Below are 11,321 nucleotides of genomic sequence, written 5' to 3'. Positions count from 1 at the left end.
ACCGGCTGTCTCTGTCAAATAAATAAATAAAATCTTTTAAAAATAAATAAATAAAAAATAAAAAATAAAAACTAATAATTCCTTCCTTCCTTCCTCCCTTCCTTCCTTCTCTCTCTTTTTCTTTTCTTTTCTTTCTTTCTTTCTTTCTTTCTTTCTTTCTTTCTTTCTTCTTTCTCTTTCTTTCTTTCTTTTTTCTTCTTTCTTCTTTTAGTGTTTTCTATGATAGAGATTGCGATAAATCAAAAGAAATACAAATATTAAATGTCACATGGAAGTTAAATCCATTGATTGTTGGACTTAGTTGTAAACATATGGGGGAAATACCCACCCCTAAAGTTACTACCACTTTGATGAATCACCAAATGGTGGTGATAAGGAGACTAGGCTTGGGTTATGATCTTACTGTGGGAAAGTGAGGAAAAAGGGATCAAAGCAAGAAGGAACATTATTAAACCCTTTATTAGTGTAAATGTGGAAACAGACACTTTAGGGAGTCTTTTAATAACACTGACAATCTAGACAGTGAGATAAGTAGCCATTTGAAAGCCGTGACAGAGCCAATCCATTCAGAGACAGCACAGGGGAAGTTTAGAGCTGGAGACACAGACATGGCTGTCTTCAAGTGACGCACAGATGTCACAGCACTTGCAACCCCTCCACTAAAGGGGAGCAAGGGACTTTCTTATACCACTGGCCTCAGATGTTACTAATTTTCCTTTACTAGTGCGTGTGGGGGTGTGGGAGGTGGATAATTTAGTTGGTTGAAATCACTGAAGGATGGCAGGATGGGGATTTACAGCTTGAAAGAAAGTTAACTTCCTGTCCCTCCAGCTGACATGACCATTATAGTTCTAGGTCCCTGGACTCCAGGCTGCGAGCCCCTAGATCTTAGGCCCTGAGTGTAGTTGTCTGCACATATGGATACCCTGAGAGGTGATCTGCTTCTGGAACTGAGAACTGCCCAGTAAGTGTCTCTTAATGCCTGAGTCCAGAAACGAATACTAGAGAAAAAGTTTCCATTAGGAATAGATGGTGACATAGAAAATGACATTGACTGTTGAGGCAGTGAATAGATTTTGGGAAAGCCCTGCAGTAAATCAGGTATTTTGGGGTGCCTGTGTGGCTCAGTCGTTAAGCGGGAAGCCTGCTTCTCCCTCTCACACTCCCCTTGCTTGTGTTTCCACTCTCGCAGTCTCTCTCTGTCAAATAAATAAATAAAATCTTTAAAAAAAATCAGGTATTTTTGCTCTAGAAATATGAGAGTAACATGGTCATTTCTGAGACCTCCTCCAATTCCCCTTCAATCAAAACACTTGTAACTTGTTTAAGATCAGCCTCCCCCATTTAGCTGAAGTTTTTGGTTTGTTCTATACCCTACTGCATGTCTCCACGCCTCCCCCTCTCTTTCCTGTTCCTTCTGATACTAAGGCAATTTAAGGATGGTCCTCTCTTCCATAGGTCTAAGAGCTTTGCTTCTTAGTCCGCGCTATCCATCGCTGGGCCATTTCGATTCTCTGGTGGCCAGGATAAAGATGGGGTAGGGGAGAGGACCTGTGGGGGTGGAGAGAGGGAGAGAGAGAAAGAGCATGAGCTGGGGAAGGGCAAAAGGAGTGGGAGAAGTAACCTCCCAACTGAGCAGTGAGGGGGAGGGCTAGACCTGAGACTGGACACAGGGCTCCTTGGGGGGCTCGACCCCAGGACCATGGGATCATGACCTGAGCTGAAGGCAGATGTTTAACTGAATGAGCCACCCAGGCACCCCAATAATCCTTTTAATGTACTGTTGGATCCTATTGGCTAGTATCTTGGTGAGAATTTTGGCATTCATTTTCATCAGGGATATTGGCCTGTACTTCTTTTTAGTGGGGTCTTTGCCTGGTTTTGGGATCAAGGTAATGCTTGTTTCATAGAAAGAATATGGAAGTTTTCCTTCCGTTTTTATTTTTTGGAACAGTTTCAGAAGAATTCCGGTATTAATTCTTCTTTAAATATTTGGTAAAATTCTCTGGGAAGCCATCCAGCCCTGGACTCTTGTTCGTTAGGAGATTTTTGATTACTGAGTCAATTTCTTTGCTGGTTATGGGTCTGTTCAGCTTTTCTATTTCTCCCTGTTTCAGTTTTGGTAGTTTATACGTCTTTAGGAATGCATCCATTTCTTCCAGATTGCCTCATTTGTTGGCATGTAATTCTCATAATATTCTCTGAATAATTGTTTGTATTTCTTCAGTGTTGATTGTGATCTCTCTTCTTTCATTCATGATTTTATTTATCTGGGTCCTTTCTTTTTGATAAGTCTGGGTAGGGGTTTATCAATTTTATTAATTATTTCAAAGAACCGGCTGCTAGTTTCATTGACCTGTTCTACTGTTTTGTTTTTTAATTTCTATGTCATTGATTTCTGCTCTAGTCTTTATTATTTCTCTTATCCTACTGGATTGAGGCTTTATTTGCTGTTGTTTTTCCAGCTCTTCTAGGTGTAAGGTTAGCTTGTGTATTTGAGACCTTACTTGTTTCTTGAGGAAGGCCTGTATTGCTATATACTCCCCTCTGAGAACTGTCTTTGCTGCATTCCAAAGGTTTTGAACTGTCATGTTTTCATTTTCATTTGAGAAGTCAGTCGAATTTTTTAAAAAGGCAATAGAACTTCTGCATGGTGATACTGGAAATACCCAAACATTTAGGGATGGGGGGCTGGGGTATATCCTAGTTCTGACAGACCTATAGTCTGAAAGGAAGAGGTCTTTGTACTGTCAGATCCATCACTGTCTCAGAATCCAAAACATGTCTGACAAACCAATTCCTCTCAAATTTTAAAAAATTTTAATGCACTTTTAATGTTAAAATTTTACTTTTGAATTTACTTTTATGAAAAAGTTATAGAAGTTTAAAAGCAATCACTAGTATCAACCATGATTTTTTGAAAATGGCAAAATTAAAATAAATGGATTCCACTGCTGGTTTTAGCCTGTAGGAGTCAAGTCCTGAGAAGAGATACAAGCACGGATGAAACTCACACCAGTCAAGTAGCAGATGCCTCACTTGGGGAATTAGGAAAATCACGAATGCATGTTAAAGCCTTTCCACTCCTCCCAGGACCCCAGAGAGTGCACTCAACAGAGATCGGTTCTTATACTCCACTCTTCACAGCACAGTCCTCCAAGAGGACTATTGCAGTTCCTCAAGTGACCAGTAGATGGCGGGCTTCTCAAGAACACGCACTGGGTTTCAAGCAGGCACAAGGACTTCAGAGTGAGGGAGGGGGACCGAGCTGTGTCCTAAAACGTCCCAGATCTTTACTTCCAACCTCTTCTTTTCATGAATTGTAGAGGATGCAGCAAGTATAGGAAAACTGCTGCTGTCTAATATGCTTCAGTCTCCTCAGGGCCTCAGCAGAATTGGTGACCTGGAGATGAGGGGAGGGGATTGTGAAGAAACCTCTAAATTAGCAGAGATTAACAATGGAGGGAAATCCAAGAATGGTTGGAGAAATTAGGCAGCTCTCCACGGTAACATGTATTTTGCTCCACTGCTCAGTCACACTTTCCTTCCGAAACCATTTCTAGCTTCTGACTTCTGTCGCAGCTGCTGCTGCTACAGTTACCAGTAGCTGCAGAGCCTGGCCCAAAGTCCTCTCTTTGAAGACCTCTCTGCTTCACCTCCCTTCCTTGGTTGGTTACTTCACCAGCTGGACTGTGCTGCATTGTGCGGCCATACTCCGTTTGTTCGGTCAGTCACTTGTAATGGGCATCCGGACTGTTTTCAGTCTTTTCCTATCACACACAATTTTGCATGAATAGCTCCACATGCACCATGGGCAACCTTCCCTGTGGTAGGCTGAGAAGCAATAAAACAAAATAAGGAAGAAGTCCGGCAGGAACGTTTGTCAAGAAAATCCTGGAGCCCCGTCAAACCCCAGCATGCACCCTAGCACACTGGAGCCAATCTTAGAGCCAATTATTTTGTGGATTTATGGACTGACTTTCTGCACCGATATTGCTCCAGCTTGCCAAAGCCATTCACCTTACTGTTTGCTGAGCGTGTGGGAAATGCCACCTTCCTTCTCAGACTTTCAAGAGTGAGAGATGCCTCTAAAACTTGAATACTATCCAAAGAACAGGCTTCTCTCTCAGGCAAACTCTCCACAAGGTACCAAATCCTTCACAAAAGGAAAAAAGAATGTATGTCTGAGTCTCCTACCTCTTCTCCAGTGCCTCTTGCATTGTGGAACTGGACCTCTGGTAGGAATGGGGGCCGTCGGCAATCCTATCACCTGCCCTCCATCCTAATTTCACCACCAGTCACTGCCCTTCCTTCCTTCTCTCTCTTTTTCTCTTTTTCTTTCTTTCTTTCTTTCTTTCTTTTCCTCCCTTCCTTCCTTCTCTTTTTCTCTTTTTCTTTCTTTCTTTCTTTCTTTCTTTCTTTCTTTCTTTCTTTCTCTTTCTCTTTCTTTCTTTCTTTTTTCTTCTTTCTTCTTTTAGTGTTTTCTATGATAGAGATTGCGATAAATCAAAAGAAATACAAATATTAAATGTCACATGGAAGTTAAATCCATTGATTGTTGGACTTAGTTGTAAACATATGGGGGAAATACCCACCCCTAAAGTTACTACCACTTTGATGAATCACCAAATGGTGGTGATAAGGAGACTAGGCTTGGGTTATGATCTTACTATGGGAAAGTGAGGAAAAAGTGATCAAAGCAAGAAGGAACATTATTAAACCCTTTATTAGTGTAAATGTGGAAACAGACACTTTAGGGAGTCTTTTAATAACACTGACAATCTAGACAGTGAGATAAGTAGCCATTTGAAAGCCGTGACAGAGCCAATCCATTCAGAGACAGCACAGGGGAAGTTTAGAGCTGGAGACACAGACATGGCTGTCTTCAAGTGACGCACAGATGTCACAGCACTTGCAACCCCTCCACTAAAGGGGAGCAAGGGACTTTCTTATACCACTGGCCTCAGATGTTACTAATTTTCCTTTACTAGTGCTTGTGGGGGTGTGGGAGGTGGATAATTTAGTTGGTTGAAATCACTGAAGGATGGCAGGATGGGGATTTACAGCTTGAAAGAAAGTTAATTTCCTGTCCCTCCAGCTGACATGACCATTATAGTTCTAGGTCCCCTGGACTCCAGGCTGCGAGCCCCTAGATCTTAGGCCCTGAGTGTAGTTGTCTGCACATATGGATACCCTGAGAGGTGATCTGCTTCTGGAACTGAGAACTGCCCAGTAAGTGTCTCTTAATGCCTGAGTCCAGAAACGAATACTAGAGAAAAAGTTTCCATTAGGAATAGATGGTGACATAGAAAATGACATTGACTGTTGAGGCAGTGAATAGATTTTGGGAAAGCCCTGCAGTAAATCAGGTATTTTGGGGTGCCTGTGTGGCTCAGTCGTTAAGCGGGAAGCCTGCTTCTCCCTCTCACACTCCCCTTGCTTGTGTTTCCACTCTCGCAGTCTCTCTCTGTCAAATAAATAAATAAAATCTTTAAAAAAAATCAGGTATTTTTGCTCTAGAAATATGAGAGTAACATGGTCATTTCTGAGACCTCCTCCAATTCCCCTTCAATCAAAACACTTGTAACTTGTTTAAGATCAGCCTCCCCCCCCCCCCATTTAGCTGAAGTTTTTGGTTTGTTCTATACCCTACTGCATGTCTCCACGCCTCCCCCTCTCTTTCCTGTTCCTTCTGATATTCTGATATGAAGCAGATATAGAAAAGAATGTATAGAGTAAAAGAAAGTAGAGAGGAGGGAAAAGGAAGGCAGGGAAGTAGGGAGGGAGGAAGTGATGGAGGGAGGGAGTAAGGAAGGAAGGTAGGAAAGGAGGGAAAGGGAGGGAGGGAGGGAGAAAAGGAGGGAAGGCAGGAGAGAGGAAGGGAGGAAAAGTAAAAGGAGTCAAAAATAGAAAAAAAGGGAATGGGGAATAAAATAAAACAATTCTCATGTTTAATGATTTACAAAAAGATTCTTATAATGCTGCCTATTTTCCTACACAACATAAAATTATACCAATTCCTTATAAACCCCCACTCCTATGACATCAAAAACAGTATCATTCATATCTGGTCACCAGATGAATGTGTCCTTTACCTTTTGTTGTCTGATCATTTGCCATCTTCCACATCCTAGCTATCTGATCAGGGGTGGATTGTGCAGTATGACCCTCTTATAATAGAGAATCCAAGGGCACAAACCCCTCCCAAATTTGTTGGAGATCATGATCATATAGATTTATTAGCCCAGATGATGGCCCAGTGCCAGTCATGAAGATAAGGCCACTGGGTTTGCCTCACTATTCAGGTTATAAACGCTGGTTAATTAAACCAAATTCATTGGAAATTTTGCAGAAGACTGAAATTATAGTTCCAGGACACACTAGTGGAACTGTATGGATCTCAGAGTTAGGAAAAGAAGCACCTAGTGCATGCCAGCCCCATTAGAAAGTGAACTTCATGTAAGAACCTCGGGATTTAGCAGCTGCTCTCGGCAGAGGTGGGCCAGACCCCTAGGGCTCCCTAGAGGAAGGGGTAAAGGAGCTCTTGCTCCAAAGGAGACATGCCTTGCCCTCATTCGGTATCCACACTGTTCACCCTGAAGGAGGCCCCCACAAGCTACTCAAGTGCAAGTACACTCTTTGGCCGTGGTTATTACTCTTATTGTGTAGTGCACGGTAATAAGATTGCTAGTAGACCCCGTGGGCCTCATGCTGTCTCAGGAGGTATGCTGGAACAAATTCAGCTAGGGATACAGTTGCACTGCAGGATGGCTGAGCACCAGGCACTCACAGGCCTGGTTAGAAGGGTTTCAGCCAGTGTGTCACTGGCCATGAATTCTGACCAAGAGCTCACCTCCCACTACATTAAATGGTACCAACAGAAGTGATGCTCGAATGAACCACTTTGTCCTTATAGCAGTCTCAAATTATATCCCAAGCAGAAAGGCTCTCCCAAGTGACCAAATCAGACCCATCTGGCTGGTAGGTTTGTGCCCTAATGTTCTTACTGTAATTTAGCCTTACTGTAATTTAATTAGCCTCTCAACGTGTCCAGAATCTATATGCATTATTAACGGAGTCTCCACAGAGCTTGGTCATGGACACTGCATATTCCTTTGCAAGGCGTACCTCTCACGATCCGACGGAGCTCACTGAGACTGCTCACCTAGCAGTAGAGCCCATACTTGTAGTTCCAACCCGAGCCAGACCTCCATATAATAAAAACAGAACTAAACCCCAGCCAGACTCCCATACCCTTCACGGATCTCTTCCTGGAAAGGCCACCATCCCCAGGTTGGCCTCTGCCACCCCCAAGCACACCAACTCTACAGACAACATCACCCCAGCCTGAGAGCTTACTGTTGGAGATGGTGTTACCTCAGACGGTGACACCACAACCCAAGAGAACAATAAGGAAGACAATGTGCCCCAACTTCGTGGGACATTGGGCTTTTTTTCTGATTGTCTCAGATTGTCTCCACACCAGGAGGGAAACGACTATATTGACTGTCAACCTGGAGGCTGATTTGCCAACATGCCTCTAGGTGATTGACACTGAGGACCCTATAGAGCACTGTTGTTGTTGTTGTTTTTCTTTGTTTGTTTTCTGAAAGAGCTAAGCACTTGCCTCAGAAAGCTAACCTTTAGTAAGATGCTTGTAAACCATCTGCCTTCTGCCTGGCAGGACTAGACAGCATTTCACCTTTATGACAATGAAGCCAAACAATGTATTCTAAACCACACTATTTACATAAGCACTTCCTCACAACACCTCTCCCTTGATTTGCTCAATTCCATGATCAGTGACCTCTCCATGCTGTTTTCGCTGCTCCATGTACAACATTACAGCTTTGCTTTCCACCTAACACCTCCACAACATACTCTACTCCCCTTTTGGTTTTCACCACCACCACTAGCACCTCCTCCATACCTGAAATTGCCACCTGCACTTCTCTCCACATCTTATCCATAAGCCCCTCCCCATTGTCTGACACAACCCTCCCCACACCACAACCAAGTGGGCCACATCCAACCTGGTAAATACATTCGTATAAAACCCCAAGATAGCAGCCCAGGCCTTGCAAGTAAAATGATGCTAGGTCTGTCACCACACAGGTCCTAGTGATCTGCACCTTGTGCTAATTCCCTCCAACACCAGGAGTCTCATTTGGACTAGACAAACCCCTAACCTGGACCCCAAACAGGGCAACTTGTGCTCTGCTTAACAAGTATTAACTTGACAGATTTCATGACAGTCCATTTTCGCTCTTGTTCAGATTGGGTAATTTCTGTTGTTCAGTCTTCGAATTCACTGATACTTTTCTCTCTTATCTTCATCCAGCTGTTTAACCCATCCAGTGAGATTTTCACTTTCAATCATTATTTTAAGTTCAAAATTTTCCATTTGGTCTTTGTATTTTCTAGTTCTTTGTTTGGCCTTCTAGTTTTTCCACTCTTTTAAAGCTTGGTCATAACTATTCATCCAAAAGCTTTTATAATGATAGGCTTAAAATCTTTGTAAAATAATTCTGACACACATGTCATCTCAGCATTGCTGTCTGTTGATTGACTTTTCCTATTTTTGTTAAGATTTTTCTGGTTCTTGATATGATGAATGTTTTTTTAGCATGTCTTGGACATTTTGCTTATTATGTTAAAAGACTCCAGATCTTATTTAAATCTCATTTTACCCTGACTCCCCAGATACCAGACCAGGAGGAGAAGGGGTGCCACCTCATTACTGGAAGATGGATGTGAAATTCCAAGTTCTCCATCCGGCTCTATCGACTCCTGAGGTGGTAGGAGTGACTTGTGACATCACAGTTGGGATAAAAATTCAGGATCCCCATGAGGCCTCTGCTTATACTACCCAGGCTGGCAGTTGAGGGGCATCTTGTCACTGTCCTCACACAGCTTCCACTGACACCAGGACAGTAGGAGTACTGCATTACAGATGGGTGGTGATAAAAGTCCAAGATTTCCACTTGACTTCTTGTGACAATATCCTGGAGAAGGCAAGGACTGCCTCATTATCAATGGGTTGGGTAGAAGTCCAGGCCTCCTGCAGAGACTTCACTAGCACCACAGTGTGGAGGTGGTCTATTACTAATGGGCAGTGGTGAAAGTCCTGGATCCCAAGTAGGCTTCCTCCGACACAGTCCCAATGGGTAAGGCCAGGATGGGTGGTAGTCTAGGCTCCCCACTCAGCCTTTGCTACCTGAAATTAGAGGGCGGGACTCAGATTTTTCTGTAGTAGAGTAGCATGGTTATTGCCCACATGTTCTGCCTTGCTAGGCTGCCCTTTCGTATATTTTGGGGGGTGGAGAAAGATCATTTCCGGAGGACATTTTTGTCTGTATCCATTGGTGTTTCTTAGTTTCCACTTTCTCCAGCATCTGCTCCTGAATATATTAAGCAAAAAAGAACTCACCGTATGTCATTCCTTGGTCCCAAGGACTAGAGCCAATCTGCCTTCTTTTCTCCACCTTTCAGAGTTTCCTTTTGCTTGTCTTTAGCTGTACTTAATAAAAAGAATAGGAAGAATTGTATCTACTCCATCTTGTCCTAAAACCGGAAATCTCTCACCATAAAATTTTGATATCTTTTATTTTTTTTTGCAGCCGTAAGTAAGTTTATTTGTTCAGAAAAGGTTGGTAAAGTCATGCTTTTCCCATTATAAACCATACATGACCCATCAACATGAGGCATAAACACAGCTCCATGTACCAAGAGATAAATACATATGCTAAAATTTCCCCCAAACTCCCTAGAGTACCAGGCTGATGTATCACACACAGAGCAGATGAGCTGAGTTTTTGGATATCACAGTGCAGGGCAGTTTAGAGCAGAGCTAAATAAACTTTTTAGGGCTGGAATGAACGGAACACCAGCCTGGAAAAAAAAAAAGGTAACATTAGAAACAGTCCAACATCCATTAGGTAATGCACTTCACAAAAGCAAAAGACATCAGGCAAGCAGCTACCATTTTCAGAAAATTAAGGCAGTGACTTGCAATGCTAAGGGAGAAACTACTGACAAAGAAGAAGGCCTATTATTAAAATGGCCACAGAAAAGAGCGGTAGAGCCATAGTTTTACTCCCATTCATTTCTGTAAAAATTATTTTGATCATCCAGCCAGATAGGAGCTCTCCTTCTTTTGCTATTCTGTAAGATTTCTTTCTTTTTTGTGTGTGGGTGGATGCTTTTAACTTTTTAATTCAATTAATTAACATATAATGTAATATTGGTTTCAGAGGTACAGGTCTGAGACTCATCAGTCTTATACAATATCCAGTGTTCATTCCATCAAGTGTCTTCCTTAATGTCTGTCACCCAGTTACCGCATCCCTCCACCCTTCTCCCCTCCAGCATCCTTCAGTTTGTTTCCTATGGTTAAGAGTCTCTTATGGTTTGTCTCCCTCTCTGGTTTTGTCTTGTTTTATTTTTTCCTCTCTTCCCTGATGATCTTCTGCCTTGTTTCTTAAATTCCACAAATCAACGAGATCATTTTCTTTCTCTGATTGGCTTATTTCATTTAGCATAATACCCTCCAGTTCCATCCACATCATTGCAAATGGCAAGATTTAATTTTGACATCTTTTAAAACGTACATTAAAATTCTATGCACTTATCCCTAGATAATTATGTTATGTTTATTTAATGTAAATTGTTTAGTAACAAAAAGAAAGCTATTCTAAAACAGCAGGTATGAGATTAATTATGTCAAAGCTATGAAAATATGCATACTATTTTCAAAAATAAAAGAAACTATATATATTCATTTATAAGATAACACAATTTATATATTATATATACACATTTTCCATAGATACCATGTCACACACACACATATGTGTACAAAAATAAAAGAAATAAACTCAAATCTGTCTATATATCAAAACCCAGGGGATCTTCTTACACTAAATGTTCAGGTCACATGATTATCCACACTTGGCACTCAGTAGGATGACGGACAGGAATCAAAGCATGCCACGGAGGTGACATCGGATGTTTCTCTTCAGTGGGAGATACTCTTGAAAAAGTCCGTAATGCAATCCAGGGGCTAGCCTCTGCCCGCTCCACCCACAAGTGACAGTGTAGGTACAAGGAGATGAATTTACACCTATAGGAGTGAATTCTGCCCTGACTTAGCACACTTACCTCCCTTGGAGCCAGTCCCTCTAATAGCAACCCCATGGGCATAACTTTCAGTCCCCCTGCAAGGACATGCCCAATATGAGAGTCACTGCCCTGTGGGTTCCCACCATTTGTAACAGTCCATCAAGTATTCCTCCCAGGCAAGACACAATTTACCAAGCAAA

This window comes from Ursus maritimus, unplaced genomic scaffold (assembly GCF_017311325.1).
Source record: "Ursus maritimus isolate PB19 unplaced genomic scaffold, ASM1731132v1 scaffold_30, whole genome shotgun sequence".
Lineage (NCBI taxonomy): Eukaryota > Metazoa > Chordata > Mammalia > Carnivora > Ursidae > Ursus > Ursus maritimus.
Note: the sequence above shows the minus strand (reverse complement) of the source record.